Here is a 16,335-nt window from a genome sequence, read left to right as displayed (position 1 = left end):
TCTAGTCCGAACCGACAGTAAGTCTACTGTGGCCCAAGTCACAGAAAATTTTAATGGAGGTCACGGGAGGAATGTGTCACAATACACAGTGCATCGCATCCTGCTGCATATGGGGCTATGCAGCCGCAGACCAGTCAGAGTGCCCATGATGACCACTGTGCCTACATTGGGTATGCGAGCATCGGAACTGGACCTTGCAGCAGTGGAAGAAAGTCGCCTGGTCCGATAAGTCCTGTTTTCTTTTAGATCATGTCTACCCGGGGAAGTGATGGCACCAGGAAGTACTGTGGGAAGATGATAAGCCGGTGGAGGGAGTGTGATGCTCTGGGCAATGTTCTGCTGGGAAACCCTGGGACCGGCCATTCATTTGGACGCCAATTTTACACGCGTCACCTACCTAAACCGTTGCAGACCAGGTACACCCCTTCATGGCAATGGTATTCCCTGATGGCAGTGGCCTCTGTCAGCAGGATAATGTGCCCCGCCACACTGCACACATGGTTCGGGAATGGTTTGAGGAACATGAAGTGTTTGCGGTGTCGCCCAAATTCTCCAGATTGCAATCCGATTGAACATCTGTGGGATGTGCTGAATCGAGAAGTCCGATCCACGGCGGCCTCATCTCGCAACTTACAGGACTTCAAGGATCTGCTGCTAATGTTTTGGTGCCAGATACCACAGGACACCTTCAGGGGTCTTGTAGAGTCCATGTCTCGGCAGGTTGGCACTGTTTTGGCAGCACACGGAGGACCAACAGCATATCAGGCAAGTGGCCATAATGTTTTGGCTCATCAGTGTATAATCTCCACTGAATGTGTTCAGTGATAATTCCAATAAAAACTGAAAATACTGGAATCACATAGCAGCTCAGGCAGCATTCAAGCAGTGTTGAGTGTTTCTACTATTTGTATTTTCCATTTCAGATTTCAAATATCTGGAAGGGTTAATTTTAACTTCCTCTACACTAATACCAAGTAATTTGGTCAATCTGTCAAATGCCCATGGGTGTTTAATTACATTTGGGCCAAGAAAAATCTTAAAATGTTAAATCAAGACCTTGCATTCCTGATCATGATTTCAAATATCAATTGAAACATACATAAAACATGAAGGGGATTAAACATAACCAATGATCAAAGAGCTTTGATGTGCATTGAACATGCAAATAACCACCATATTCAATAAGGAACCGATGGATCCATCAGCTTAATTATAACAAAGCATAAATTAGTATGCATATATGTATATATAGAAAATTGTAAGAAAACAAACACACTAATGGCCTTCCATTCAATCTTTATCAGAAAATACCAACCTTGTAAATGCGAAGATGATTATGTGCTTTGCGGTAGCAGTAGGCATCTCTGTTGGATCCCAAGCGCCATCGTGGTATTGATCGATATACATTGCTTTTGGTTAATTCCAGCTTTTCTTGAGCAAATTTCAAGATCAATGATGGAAGAACCAAGTTCCTGTCCTGGTTCAGAAAAAAAAACGCATTGGTTTTGATATAGTTCTGACCCCCAACAGCACAAATCACCGTGCATTTTAAATTCGATCATTAGAGGGAAGCTCTGGTGAGACTGGTTGGGCTCAAATAATTTTTTTAGACTGTGGTTTATTCAGTTAGTGACAGGTAGTCAGCTGGCATACCTCATCATCGATTGCAGGATATCTGTGCAATAAGAAAGTCTGCACCAGCTGAGATGATAGTAGATCGTTCAGTTTGACTTCCAAATGTACACCTTGCTTAAAATGCAGTCGTTGTTTCTTGAAAAGAGATTCTGAAAAGTTAAAAGTTAAATGTCTGTCTGCTCTTTCATGGGTATGCTTATTTTAAATGGTCGGTTTCACAACATTAAAAGGTGATTCAACTTTAATATTTATTGGGTGCGCACATTTGGTCTGCCTGCAAACAACATGTCAGAAGAAATCATAAAATAATAAAATCACTATCAAAACAAGAAACTCAGCACAGATCACATTCAGCAGATGACCAGAATCACTTTCATTTTAGCTGCTCCTGCTGGCTCACGGACAGAGATTGAAGCACAATGAAGAGATTAATACAACAGTAGGCCGAGGTTGAGGGACTACTTCAGGGTCTAATACGTTCAAGGCAACTTTTCCAGTCTGAATGAATATATCACCATCATGACTAGTTTCATCAAGAATTGTGCTGATGACTGTATTCATATGAAGGCAATTGGGATCTATCCTATTCAAAAACGTGAATGAATGGGGAAATGTACGCTCTGCTAAAGTCTAGATCCAAGGCAGCCAATGATCTGTGAAAGGCTATCAGGGATGCCAAAGGAAAATTCCAGAACAAGCTAGAGGCCCAATTTAATCAAGTAAATCCAGACAACTGTGACAAAGCCCAAGTATCATCACAAGCTATTAGGTAAAATCGGGGAAGTGGGGGATCTCTGGCAATGGCATATCTCTACTGGTTGAGTTCAATACATTTGGAGAGGTCAGATGTGCTTTCACGAGGATAAACACTTGGAAAGCTGTTGGCCCAGATGGAGTCTCTGCACCGATACCAAAATCATGTGCAAGTCAACTGGTCACCTTAAATTTCTCACATCAAGGAGACTGCTATAATTCCAATCCCCAAGAAAAGTAAAAATTACATATCTCAATGACTACCACCAGTTAGCTCTAATATTGACCACAATTAAGTGTTTTTAAATTCTGATATGTCCACATTAATATCAATCTCCTGGACAATCTAGAGCCTAGCAATTTGCGTAGAGGAAAATAGATCTATGGTGGACTCCCTTACCCTACATGATTAAGCTCTGGATCACCTTGGTAATAAAAACACCCATGTCTAGGTAGAGCCATAATGAAACAACGTGGAAACAGGCCCTTCGGCCCAATATGTCCCAGCTGCACTAGTCCCACCTGCCTGTGTTTGGTCCATATCCCTCCAAACCTGTGCTATCCATGTACCAATCTAACTGTTCCTTGAACGTGTTTAGCCCCTATGTTGAAAGACTGGAGCGACTAGGCTTGTATACACTGGAATTTAGAAGGATGAGAGGAGATCTTATCGAAACGTATAAGATTATTAAGGGGTTGGACACTTTAGAGGCAGGAAACATGTTCCCAATGTTGGGGGAGTCCAGAACAAGGGGCCACAGTTTACGAATAAGGGGTAGGCCATTTAAAACTGAGATGAGGAAAAACGTTTTCAGTCAGAGTTGTGAATCTGTGGAATTCTCTGCCTCAGAAGGCAGTGGAGGCCAATTCTCTGAATGCATTCAAGAGAGAGCTCGATAGAGCTCTTAAGGATAGCGGAGTCAGGGGGTATGGGGAGAAGGCAGGAACGGGGTACTGATTGACAATGATCAGCCATGATCACATTGAATGGTGGTGCTGGCTCGAAGGGCCGAATGGCCTCCTCCTGCACCTATTGTCAACTACCTCCTCTGGCAGCTTGTTCCACACACCCACCAGCCTTTGTGTGAACAAGTTACTCCTCAGCTTCCAATAATTCACCCCGACACTGTGTCGAAGCATAGCAGTAACTCAATTGTTAAGTTTGTTTTGTGCTGCTGTACAGAAACAGATGACATCCCACTGCTTTGACTCAGTGAACTGGTCCATATTCAGAGAATCCAGCCAACCTGAATGAGTTGGCCACTGCCGCAACTGACTTCATCAGCAAGTGCGCAGAGGAAACCATGGATGAATTAGGAGATACATTCCCAGGTGAAGGCCAAGACCGATCCCAGGTGGTACAAGAAACCTCACTATAATCTTTGCAAAGTCATCAGGAATGCCAAGATAATACATTCGGACACACATCGACTATGGCAAGGCCTGAATACTATAACTGCCTGCAAAACATCACTGGTCACAGTGTGCCCCCCCTGGTGAACTTAATGCTTGTTTTGAGAAGGCAGCCAACAGGATTGTGTTTTGTACTCATCATTACTGTAAATGTTTACTTTATGGGCTTCGTGCAAAGGAGAAATTTCATTGCACGCTGGTATATTTGACATTGAGATAATCTGGGATATGACATCCAATCATAAAATGAAAATAACTGTTCGATACATCCACGGTACACTTGGATCCCAGGTGTGGAAATTTGACCGCCAACACATAGTTTTCTGTAAATGGATGCAAAATGAACTCTGAAGAAATGTTCAGGTTCATATGAAATGGCATACAATATCAAATCCAACAGGCACACACCTTTTTCACTATTATTTTTCAATGATTTTTTGTTACATATGAAATTTGATGAACTGGTGTACGTTCTTCTTCTGGCTCCAAACTTTCTTCGGGTGAATGATGAGACTTCAGAAAAATCTTGTGCTGGAAAACAATAAAGTGTACTTTCAGCAAAGTAATAAGATGAATAACTGCCAATAGCCACATCATCATATCAATCTACATCTGTTTGTCATATCAGTTTTAATTGGTCTTTTAGAAACACCAGGATAAAACAATAAAAAGTAGTAAAGACAATAAAGGCATTAAATAATATGGTCTGCTTGAAATTATATCATCATATCATATCATATATATACAGCCGGAAACAGGCCTTTTCGGCCCTCCAAGTCCGTGCCGCCCAGCGATCCCCGTACATTAACACTATCCTACACCCACTAGGGACATTTTTTTTTACATTTACCCAGCCAATTAACCTACATACCTGTACGTCTTTGTATCTCTGGATTCAAATATGGCCATGGAAATCCTTCTGGATTTCAACTCAATGATTGCATTCTTACCAAGTCAGTAAGCTTCAGGTTCATGTACCAATCCAGAAAATGTACATACTTGAACTACAAAATTACCATTCTTTGTAGAAATAAGGAGGTCCTGGATAATTGGAAGAGCCATGATACCAAAATCCAATTTTTATTGGACAAAGGACTATTCAGATAACGGGCGTAATCTGCATCCTTAATAGATCCTTCAATCAGCATTAGGGCAGATTTTCTGTTTAATTATCTCATTTTTTATTTGATAGACTTCACTGCACATTGAACATCAAGCACACTTTTACACTAATTCTCTGCAAAATGCATATTTACTATCCCATCAATGGGCAATTCCCATCAGCAAATGAGTGCCAATAGGAAAACAAAACATCAAAACAGATTCCCTCTGTATTCATGGTTACAAGAGAATGTAGCGGTTAAGCAGCTTGAACATGACAATGGCAGAGAGACCTGATCTACGCAGCAAAGTCCCCCTCAATCATGTCCAAGGCCTGTCAAAATGTCCCACTAACTAGCCAAGCTAAAGCCTAACATTGGCTATTTTATATATTGATCTTAAAGCCAAGAAACTTCACGAACAGTAAATTAAGTCTAAGCTCGTGAATGGTGGTGCCGAATTAAACAGCTAAATTGAAGAACTTGCTGCGTGAACATCCCAATTAATTGAGGGCATAACCCATCATATAAATGAAAAAGATTACAAAATCACCTTCAATAATAAGCAAAGTTGCTGATCCATCTCCAGAAGATGCAGGATCATTTCATTCCAAAGAGGAAGAAAGATTCTAAGGGCAACCATGGCTGACAAGGGAAGTTAGGGATGGAATAAAACTAAAAGAAAAGATGGATAACATAGCAAAGAGTAGCAGGAAGCCAGAGGATTGGGGAACTTTCAAAGGACAACAGAAGGTAACAAAAAGGGCAATATGGGCTGAAAAGATGAAGTACGAGGGGAAGCTGGTCAAGAATATAAAGAAGGACAGTAAAAGTTTATTTCTGCATGTTAAGAGAAAAAGAGTAGCAAAGTCAAATGTGGGTCCCTTGAAGGCAGAAACAGGTGAAATTATTATGGGTAACAAGGAAATGGCAGAAGAGTTGAACAGGTACTTCAGATCAGTCTTCACTGAGGAAGACACAAACACTCCCATATGTACTTGAGGATAGAGGATTGAGGGAGACAGAGGAACTGAAAGAAAGTTGCATTAGGCAAGAAATAGTATTGGGTAGACTGATGAGACTGAAGGCTGATAAATCCCCAGGGCGTGATGGTCTGCATCCCAGGGTACTCAAGGAGGTGGCTCTAGAAATTGTGGACGCATTGGTGATCATTTTCCAATGTTCAATAGATTCAGGATCAGTTCCTGTGGATTAGAGGGTATCTAATGTTATCCCACTTTTCAAGAAAGGAGCGAGAGAAAACAGGGAATTATAAACCAGTTATAGCCTGACATCGGTGGTGGGGAAGGTGTTGGAGTCAATTATTAAAGAGGTAATATCAGCAGTAAAAGGATTGGTCCAAGTCAGCATGGATTTATGAAGGGTAAATCCTGCTTGACTAATCTTCTGGAATTTTTTGAGGATGTGACAAATAAAATGGATGAAGGAGAGCCAGTGGATGTAGTGTATCTAGACTTTCAGAAAGCCTTTGATAAGGTCCCACATGGGAGGTTGGTGAGCAAACTTAGAGCACATGGTATTGGGGGTAGGGTATTGACAGGGATAGAGAATTGGTTGGCAGACAGGAAGCAAAGAGTACGAATAAACAAGCCCCAAGGCTCGGTGCTGGAGCCGCAACTATTTACAATATATATTAATGATTTGGGTGATGGAATTAGAAGTAACACTAGCAAGTTTGTGGATGACACAAAGCAGGGTGGCAATGTGAACTGCGAAGATGATGTCAGGTGGTTGCAGGGTGACTTGGACAGGTTGAGTGAGTGGGCAGATGCAGCATAATGTAGATAAATGCGAGGTTATCCACTTTGGCGGCAAAGCAAGGAGGCAGATTATTATCTCAATGGTGTCAGATTAGGTAACGGGGAAGTGCAACGAAACCTGGGTGTCCTTGCACACCAGTCACTGAAAGTAAGCGTGCATGTACAGCAGGCAGTGAAGAAAGCTAATGGCATGTTGGGCTTCATAATGAGAGGATTTGAATATAGGAGCAAAGAGGTCCTTCTGCAGTTGTATAGGGCCCTGGTGAGACCAAATCTGGAGTATTGTGTGCAGTTCTGGTCTCCTAATTTGAGGAGGACGTCTTTGCTATTGAGGCAGTGCAGCGTAGGTTCACGAACTTAATCCCTGGGATGGCGGGACTGTCATATGAGGAAAGATTGGAAAGAGTGAGCTTGCATTCACTGCAGTTTAGAAGGATGAGAGGAGATCTTATAGAGACATATAAAATTATAAAAGGACTAGAGAAGCTAGATGCAGGAAAAATGTTCCCAATGTTGGGGGAGTCCAAAACCAGGGGACACAGTCTAAGAACAAAGGGGAGGTCATTTAAAACAGGTGAGAAGAAACTTTTTCACCCAGAGAGTTGTAAATTTGTGGAATTCTCTGCCACAGAAGGCAGTGGAGGCCAATTCACTGGATGAATTTTAAAGAGTTAGATAAAGCTCTTGGGGCTAGTGGAATCAGGGGATCTGGGGATAAGGCAGACACAGGTTACTGGTTGTGGATGATCAGCCATGATCACAATGAATGGCGGTGCTGGCTCAAAGGGCCAAATGGGCTCCTCCTGCACCTATTTTCTATGTTTCTAATTCCCCAGCATTACGGAAAACAAATTTCAATTCACTCTACATGCTGAAACAAGCCAAGCATGTTGGCTCTAAAGAGCACACATGCAAGATAGCCAACTAAGACTACTTTTGACCAAGATCCTGATAGGAAAGAGAGGATGACATCGATTGTTGATTAGTACAGATGTCAGGGGTTATGGGGAGAAGGCAGGAGAATGGGGCTCAGAGGGAGGGATAGATCACCCATGATTGAATGGCAGAGTAGACTTGATAGGCTGAATGGCCTAATTCTGCTCCTATCACTTATGACCTTATTGCACCAATGATCGTGTACACCTGCACACAAACCTGATGTAACATTCATATCTTGAATTAAACAATTACCTGTTGGGCTGTTCTCCATTCTTGGAAAAGATGTTGGAGGAATATTGGCACGAAGTGCTGTTAAACGTGTTTGCGTCCTTGTGGAATTCATAATTTCTTCATAGGTCCTGCGAAGATGGACTGAAGAGGGGAAAAAAGTAATTATTTTAAAGAAGCAAAATTAACGACTGAATCTGCATATTGTTTCAATGGCAACATGGACTTGGAAGGGGGCAAGAGAGGCAACTTTTGTCTTTAAGAGGGTGGTGGATACATGGAACAAGTCGCCAGGGGAAGCTGTGGATGCGAATACATGGGTAGGAAAGGTGTAGAGATTTATGGCCCAAAAGCAGCCAAATGGGGCTAGTTCACGTAGACATCTTGGTCGGCATAGATGAGTTGGGTGGAAGAGCCTGTTTTCTGTGTAGGGTACCTCTAGGACTCTGTTCAAGGCTGCCAACCTCATCCTCTGCACCGTTGATCTGCTGAAAATGTTCAGTTCTGAATGTTAATATGCACAATATGTCAAATTTAAATACTACAAGTGATGCTCTTTTCACCACGGAACAGCAAACACTTGCATGCAAGAATATTTGTGAATGTTTTTGTATAAGCCTCCTGCGTTATGGCCCTTATGGCTAAAGGGATCAGGGGGTATGGAGAGAAGGCAGGTACAGGTTACTGAGCTGGATGATCAGCCATGATCATATTGAATGGCGGTGCAGGCTCGAAGGGCCGAATGGCCTACTCCTGCACCTATTTTCTATGTTTCTATGTTAACATTGTAACTTTTGCTTATTGCTGGATCGTTCAATTTATAAATCATTTGTTGGCCGGCTGTCCGGATGTGGTATACTACAGCCAAAAATGCACTGTACGTGAGAATAACCTTTTTTTAAATTAGGAAAATAATGAGTATAATGAGAAACGTGGCCTATAGGGGTCTCACGATCTATTCAAAAGGTCAGATTTTAAAAGTTTAAGAAATCCCCATGTTGCATTCATGCTTAAAGTAGAAATAATATATATTTTATCCTAGCTTTCTTCTTTGCGTCGGCATTGCTTGTATCAGATTATATCTGCTCAGTTTTACCCACAGCTGGTCACTATTACCAATGTAGTGTCCACGCACGATAAAATCATCAATGCCAATCCATATAAAATACAAAACACGTGATATGCAAGTGAGTATCACATCCAAAACCCGAGAATTATTTTTAAATCAATTGTGTATTAAAGTAAGGATTCACACCAATTGTTGGCTCACGTTTGGCGCTTCCCGCGTCTTCCATTGCTATAACAAATATATTGCAATGATCAACAGCCTCAAATTATTTTAGCTAGTAAAATTAATATCATACATTGGGTCTATGAAACTATAATATATTCTATTTTTGATGTTAAACATTGCAATTTGGGTGAACATGCGGGATGGAAAGTGCTTTCTCCTCTACCCGCCAATATCGAGGTGGAGTAACAATTATTAAACAGCATAACTGATCATTTTTTTCCCAAGAATAGGGCAGATTGATCATTTAACTGAACAGATGCAATATTCAAAAATCGATGATCATCATATTGACTTCCAACCGTGTTCAAAACTAGTTAACAAGAGTGTTGTTCCCCTTCCCTCCCCCTCCATCGCCTCGTCTCAGTTGAGCGCCTTATTTCTTTTTCCGCGTCTATTTAAACATAGGTTTTATACGCACCAGCAATCTTCGGCTGCGGGTTTGGAATTTCCATCAGCACTTGTCTGAGGTTTTCAGCAGGAGCCATTGATATATTTTGCGTAAAACGCAAAAATCAAAGAGTATTGAAGTCCACTTGCTGGAGAAAAGAATTTTTTTTTTTTTTTAAATAAACTCCCGGCGAAAGTTACTTTGGGATTTTCCTCCTTGTGAGCAATTTATGATTTTTTCTCTTCATAAATTTCAGTCCCTTGTAATTGTTTCCCTTCTTTCCCCCCTTCTCTTCCCTCCCTACCCCTTCCCCGCCGTGCACTGAAGTGAATGACGGGCTGCAGAGAAGATTCACTGAACCTCTGGCACCAATGTAACAAAGTGAAAATTGCCGCGCGGGCGGAGCTTCCTGACCTTCACCCAATAACATCATCGCACAATGAATGGTAGGAAACCTGCACTAAATGCTCGTCTGTCCTTTTAACCGGAACTCCAATCCACCGCTTGCTTGTACACGCTTAACAAAGTGGAAGATTTTTTATAGCTATCTTACAGAATACAGAATAGCTTTATTGTCATTCGTTTTACCGAACGAAATTAATTTGCCAGCAGTCACAGAGCAAAAAAACAAAGAACACAAGACACACAACCCCAACACAAACATCCATCACAGTGGCTCCAAACACCCCCTCACTGTGATGGAAGGCAAAAAAAACTTCCTCTCTCTTCATATACTTAGAGAATGTAAGAAAATAACTGCAGATGCTGGTACAAATCGAAGGTATTTATTCACAAAATGCTGGAGAAACTCAGCAGGTCAGGCAGCATCTCAGGAGAGAAGGAATGGTTGACGTTTCGGGTCGAGACCCTTCTTCAGACTGAGAGAACGGTTAAATTCGCAAATTTCACCAGCGGCAAAACATCCATAAAAAAAAGATTTATGAATTTTCAGAGAACAATTAAGTTAAGGCAAAAATCAAAGTGCTGGGGGAAAGAAACTCAGTGGGTCAAGACAGATGATGTGGAAGGAGTTGACGTTTTGGGTAAGGCCACTCTTCAGACTGATAAAGTAGGGTTGAGAAAGCTGGAAAAGAGGGATGAGGGGGGCAAGGCCTTGTAAGTGATAAGTGGATACAGGTGAGGGAATTTTGATTGACTGTTGGGTGAGAGTAGTGACAAAGGCTAGAAGCGAAAAGGAGACGGAAGGGTGTCAAATAAGGAACAAAGAGTGAAACAAGGCTGGAGGGAGGGATATGATTGGAAGGGTAAAGAGGGGATAACCAAAATATGGGACTCGGGGATGGGAGATGATCATATGGAGGGTGTGGTGGGAGTGGTCGAAAGAGAGGGATAGAGTTGTATAACATGAAATTGGAGAATTCAATGTTCATACCATTTGGGTTGTAACCTACCCGAACGCAGTTTGAATATGGTCTCACACTGTCAATGGAGGAGACCAAAGAACGAAAGGTCGGAATGGGAAGTGGAGTTAAAATAGTAACAGAGATCTCTTTTAGGCCTTGGCAGTCTGAGCACTGAATAGCAAAATGGTCACCTAGTCTTTACTTGGTCTCACTGATGTAACGGAGGCCACTTCGGGAGCACCAAATTCAATAGATGAGGTTGGAAGAGGTGCACATGAAGGAAATGCAGATGCTGGTTTATACTGAAGATAGACCCTCCAGACAGTTCCTCCTCCCCTCCCCCTTCAGGAAAGAGGTGCAGAAGTGTGAAAATGAACCCCTCCACATTCAGGGACAGTTTCTTCACAACTGTTATCAGGCAACTGAATCCTCCCATCACCAACTAGAGAGTGGTCCTGACCTACCATCTACCTCGTTGGAGACCCTCAGTCCATGTTTAATCAGACTTTACTGGCACTAAACGTTATGCCCTTTATCCTGCATCTGTACACGGTGGGCGGCTTGATTGTACTCATGTATTGTCTTTCCGCTGACTGGATAGCACGCAACAGAAAAGCTATTCACTTATCTCGGCATATGCGACAATAATCTAAACTAAACAAAACTAAATGAGGGCATGGCCAGGGTGGTGTGGGTCTGCTGATGCTGGCTGCCTTTCTGAGGCAGTGACTTATTTGATAGTCAGGAGGTCAGTACCCGTGATAGACTGGGCAGCGTTCACTAATTTGTACAATCTTCTTCAGTCCTGGGTGCCCGCGTTGCCAAACCAGCTGTGTTGCAACCAGTCAATATGCTCTCCACTGTACATGTGTAGAAGTTCAAGAGAGTTTTTTCATCGACATACTGAATCTCTTCAATCTTCTAAGGAAGTAGAAACATTGTTGGGCCTTCTCTATGATTGCATCAATGTACTGGGCCCAGGGTAGATCTTCAGAGATAATCATCTGCAGTTTTTTGTTTTTCCAAATAAAATTTAGGGATGAGAAAAAATGAAAATCAAGAAAGCAAGAGTATTTAATTGTCATATGCACCTGGACTAAACAATAACATCCTCACTTACAGAAGCTTTGCAAGTACATTAAACACCACAACGCAACAAATATATATATATATATATACATCTGTTTGAAGAAGGGTACCGACCAGAAATGTTACCTCTCCATGTTCTCCAGAGATGCTGCCTGACCTGCTGAGTTACTCCAGCACCTTGTGTCCTTTTTTTGTAAACCTGCATCTGCAGTTCCTTGTTTCTACTTTTTAAATATATATAGAAATTTTGGCTCAGGTCAGGAAATATCTGTCGAGAGATAAAAATTAAATATTTCAGACCGATGAGCCAATCCTTCATTGCTGTAGACTCAACAGAGTGATGACAAAAAATAAATAGCTTATAAATAATTACAGGGAACGGGAAGGAACGGAAGAGTAGCAGTCAAAAGGAATCCAGTCAGGAAATGAATGATGGTACAGGATAAAGGCGATGATAGCAGACAAGTAGACAATGAAAAGACGAGTTGTAAATATGAAAAAAATAGAAGCAGAGAGATGCAAAACGAACCCAACTGACAGTTAAAATCATGCTGCGCCCAGATATAAGAAAGACTAGGATGCAGAACTCAGAAAGCTGGACCACTGCTGGCGACCAAAATAATTTCCCAAAACACCAGTTCATACTTCCTCAACAGTGACTCATTCATTACTATTGCCTACTGTGTGGTAAAAAATTAAGATTTAAATTTGGTAATGAAAAATGTAAAGTGCCTTATGCAACATGTAAGGGGTATCCTTTTACTCAAGCTTTTGTTGGGGTTCAATGAATCAATTCAGGAGAATAAGAGCACAGTGAGGGTAAGATGGTGAAGAATCTCAAGGTCTAATGAGCAAACAAAATGAAGATGTTCTAAAATATAGAACAGGGATAAGGATCCCTTGTTATGTGTTGATTGAAAAAAAATCAATGGATATAGTTTAAAGTGAAGTAAATGGTATTAAATTACAGATTACCCATGTTTTAAATGATAGGTGGACCATATTTGAGGGGCTAAGTTAACTTTTCCTGTTTGCAAATCTGTACATAACACTTATACTCCTTCTGCACATTACACTTATGTAATTTTATGATTATATGTAATTATTTATGGATCTCACCTGATATTAAGTATAGATCTTCACGGGAAATTCTCAAGATTGACCTGGAGTATTTGGTAACATAACAATTAAGGATTCTCTGGGACTTTACTGCAAAATCCAGAGTCAACCTTCTTAAGTTTGGACATATCGATTTTAGACCTGTAAGTAGTGAGGTTCCTTTTCTCGATTTCTAAATGATAGAATTTAGGTCTCCTAACAGGAGCTATACTGCAAAGCAGAGCATAAATCAAGAAATAATGGAAATTTGCAGGCTAAGTAGTGTAATTATTTTTTTGCCAGCATGTGCGAAGACAGGACCCATCAATAACTTCTTACTCTTGCTATCAAACTGATTCTACATGTCATTTCTTAGTGGTCTCGTCAGGACCCATCACCCTTCTCTTGCCTAGGAAGAAACTGCAGATGGTGGTTAGTATTTTGTTAGTGTGTTTCCTTTCTGTAACCTGTTCCATTACAGCTACACAACTAATTAACAGAGGCTGTACACTCGAGTCTTGGGTTCAGCCATTTTAATTCAGGATCTCCTTGGCTACTGCCTCATAGGTAATATATCCCCGGTACTGCGCCATAGAGTGCTCTATTCCCATAACATCCCCCTTTATTTACAAAACAGATATGTACAGGAACTTTACATGTATAGCCATAAATTACATTCTTCCATGGCATCTTATTTCACTGAGTCCAACATGTCTCCAACAGTCCATTTTCCAACATGCCTTTGACAATCCATTTCCGTGGTAGCTTCCAAATTTTCCTCCCTTGGATCTGCGACAGTTCAGTGCTTGGAATTATCTAAACTTTGAACAACACATGTCTGGTTCCTCATTCCCTTTCCCCTTTTTATTTATTAATTTGTTTGTTTATTTATTTAGTTTTAAAATGGCCATTACCACTACTACATACAACTATGCATATCAAACTATAACCGAAAATATAACATTAACTTTTTAAACATAACCTAATAGCCTTTACAAATATCTATACTCAACTACATGTACAGGCCCTATCCTTATTTGGGCACACAATCCTGCAGATAGCGTGGTTTTCGAACGCATCTACCAGATCTTGTTGTCAGGGTTTGATGCTCCCTGGGGACCGGTGGTCGGCTCATAGGTCGATTTTCTCGCTCCGGTTCAGGTGACGTCACCAGGTCATCCAGGTCAACATCAGCGCGATGAAATGGTTCGTTGGTCTTCCTCAGATGGCGCCGACTCCGACGATAGATAACGCCGTCCTCGGTTCTGACTTCATAAGATCTGGGTTGCGCATCACGGCCTACAACCACAGCCTTCCTCCAGGGCTGATGTCGATCATCGGTCAGTTTCACTCGAACTGGATCGCCAGCTTTCAGAGGAATCGGTTCTTGAGATCCTCTGTTGTAATAGTCTGCTTGTCTGTCTCTAGCTGCTCTCAACTCATCTCCTACTTTTTTCTGAATTTCAGGTTTGAGCAGCCTCTGAGTAGTCGGTAGAATGGTCCTGGTATGTCTGTTCATCAATCTTTGAACTGGACTGCTACTCATGCCAGGTGTTGGTGTGTTGCGAAAAGCTAGTATGCTCAGGTAATGGTCAGCTCCAACAGCTTTAGCCTTCCTCAGCAATGACTTCGCAACTTTCACACTGCTCTTCGCCTTTCCATTACTCTGTGGATAATAGGGTGATGCGCTCGTATGCTCAAACTGCCACTTCTTGGTAAATCTCTTGAACTCCTCAGCTGTGAACTGTGGCCCATTATCTGTGATGAGCTGATCTGGTATTCCATATCTTGCGAACTGGCCTTTGATTTTATGGATGACATTCACTGCCAGTGTTTTCTCTAGATAGTCTATTTCCCAATATCCAGAGAAATAGTCCACAGTGACCAAATAGTTCCTTCTTTTGACCACATTGTGAAACCTTCGTCCATGGTCTCTCTGGAATTTCATGGGAATGCAGTGTTTCTTTTGGTTGCTCTTTCCCTTGAGCTTGACATGTCTCACATTTCTGTACGAAGTCCTTGATTTCTGCACTCATTCCGGGCCAGTGCAGACATTCTCTTGCCCTTCTTAGACAGCCATTCATCCCAATGTGGGAATCACGTACTCGTGTGAGCATGTCGTGTCTCCTGGCTTTAGGTAGTATAAGAAAATAACTGCAGATGCTGGTACAAATCGAAGGTATTTATTCACAATATGCTGGAGTAACTCAGCAGGTCAGGCAGCATCTCAGGAGAGAAGGAATGGGTGACGTTTCGGGTCGAGACCCTTCTTCAGACTGATGGGTTTAGGGATGATTACTCTCTCTCCCCTAAATATGAGGCCATCTCCAACAATCAGCTCGTGCCTCATATGGAAATAGGAGATAAGTTCTGGGTCAACCTCCTTCTTGTACTCTGGCCAGCCTCATTTGATCACCTCTTGCAGTTTCTGCATTGTCTCATCTGTTTCTGTTGCATCCCTTATGCCATTTAGCAGAGGCTGTGCTATTGGGATGTGCCTTGCCAGGTTTACAGTCTCCAGTTCTCTCAGGGTCTTGTCAGTCTGAATATATGCTCTGCTCAGCGTGTCTGCAAGCTGCATCTTCTTCCCTGGTCTGTATCTTATTGTCACATCATAGGTCTGCATCCTCACCAGCATCCTCTGCAATCTCTTTGGTGCATGATGAAGTGGTTTTGTGGCGATTATCTCCAGTGGCTTATGGTCTGACTGCACATTCACTGGCCTTCCATATGTGTACACATGGAACCTCTCTGGACCAAACATCACTGCCAGCAATTCTTTTTCTATTTGTGCATATCTGGTCTCCGCATCCGTCAGGGCCCTGCTGGCATAGGCAACTGGATGGCCCTCCTGCATCAGCGCCGCACCAAGTCCAGTTTCTGACACGTTTCAAAGCTGAAGGTGAAGGAAGTCACTTTCATAAGACATAGAGTCTCTGCTGCAGGACTGAAACCAGATCCAGGGAAGGTAGAAGCAGTGCTACAGATGCCTAACCCAAAGGATGTCCAAGGAGTTCAGCGATTTATTGGGTTTGTTAACTACTTTAATTCAGATCTCCTTGGCTACTGCCTCATGGGTAATATATCCCCGGTACTGCGTCATAGAGCACGCTATTCCCATAACAGTTAGATAGTAAGTCAGTGAGGTCATAGGTCATAAGTAGTAGGAGCAGAATTAGGCCATGCAACGCATCAAGTCGACTTGGCCATTCAATCATAACTGATGTATCTCTCCCCCCTAACTGCATTCTTC

General features: G+C 42.0%; 1 protein-coding gene across 1 annotated transcript in view; it reads left to right on the top strand.

Moving 5' to 3' along the window:
- The first annotated feature begins 9,935 nt into the window (after positions 1-9,935).
- Positions 9,936-16,335, top strand: part of cmss1 (cms1 ribosomal small subunit homolog) — a 239,891-nt gene continuing 233,491 nt past the window's right edge. The window contains exon 1 of the mRNA XM_078409575.1: positions 9,936-9,977. The gene's annotated coding sequence lies outside the window, so the exon portion shown is untranslated. The remainder of the gene's footprint in view (positions 9,978-16,335) is intronic.

This window comes from Rhinoraja longicauda, chromosome 12 (assembly GCF_053455715.1).
Source record: "Rhinoraja longicauda isolate Sanriku21f chromosome 12, sRhiLon1.1, whole genome shotgun sequence".
Taxonomy (NCBI): domain Eukaryota; kingdom Metazoa; phylum Chordata; class Chondrichthyes; order Rajiformes; family Arhynchobatidae; genus Rhinoraja; species Rhinoraja longicauda.
The sequence above is the reverse complement of the archived record's forward strand: the minus strand, read 5'-3'. Positions and strand labels throughout refer to the sequence as shown.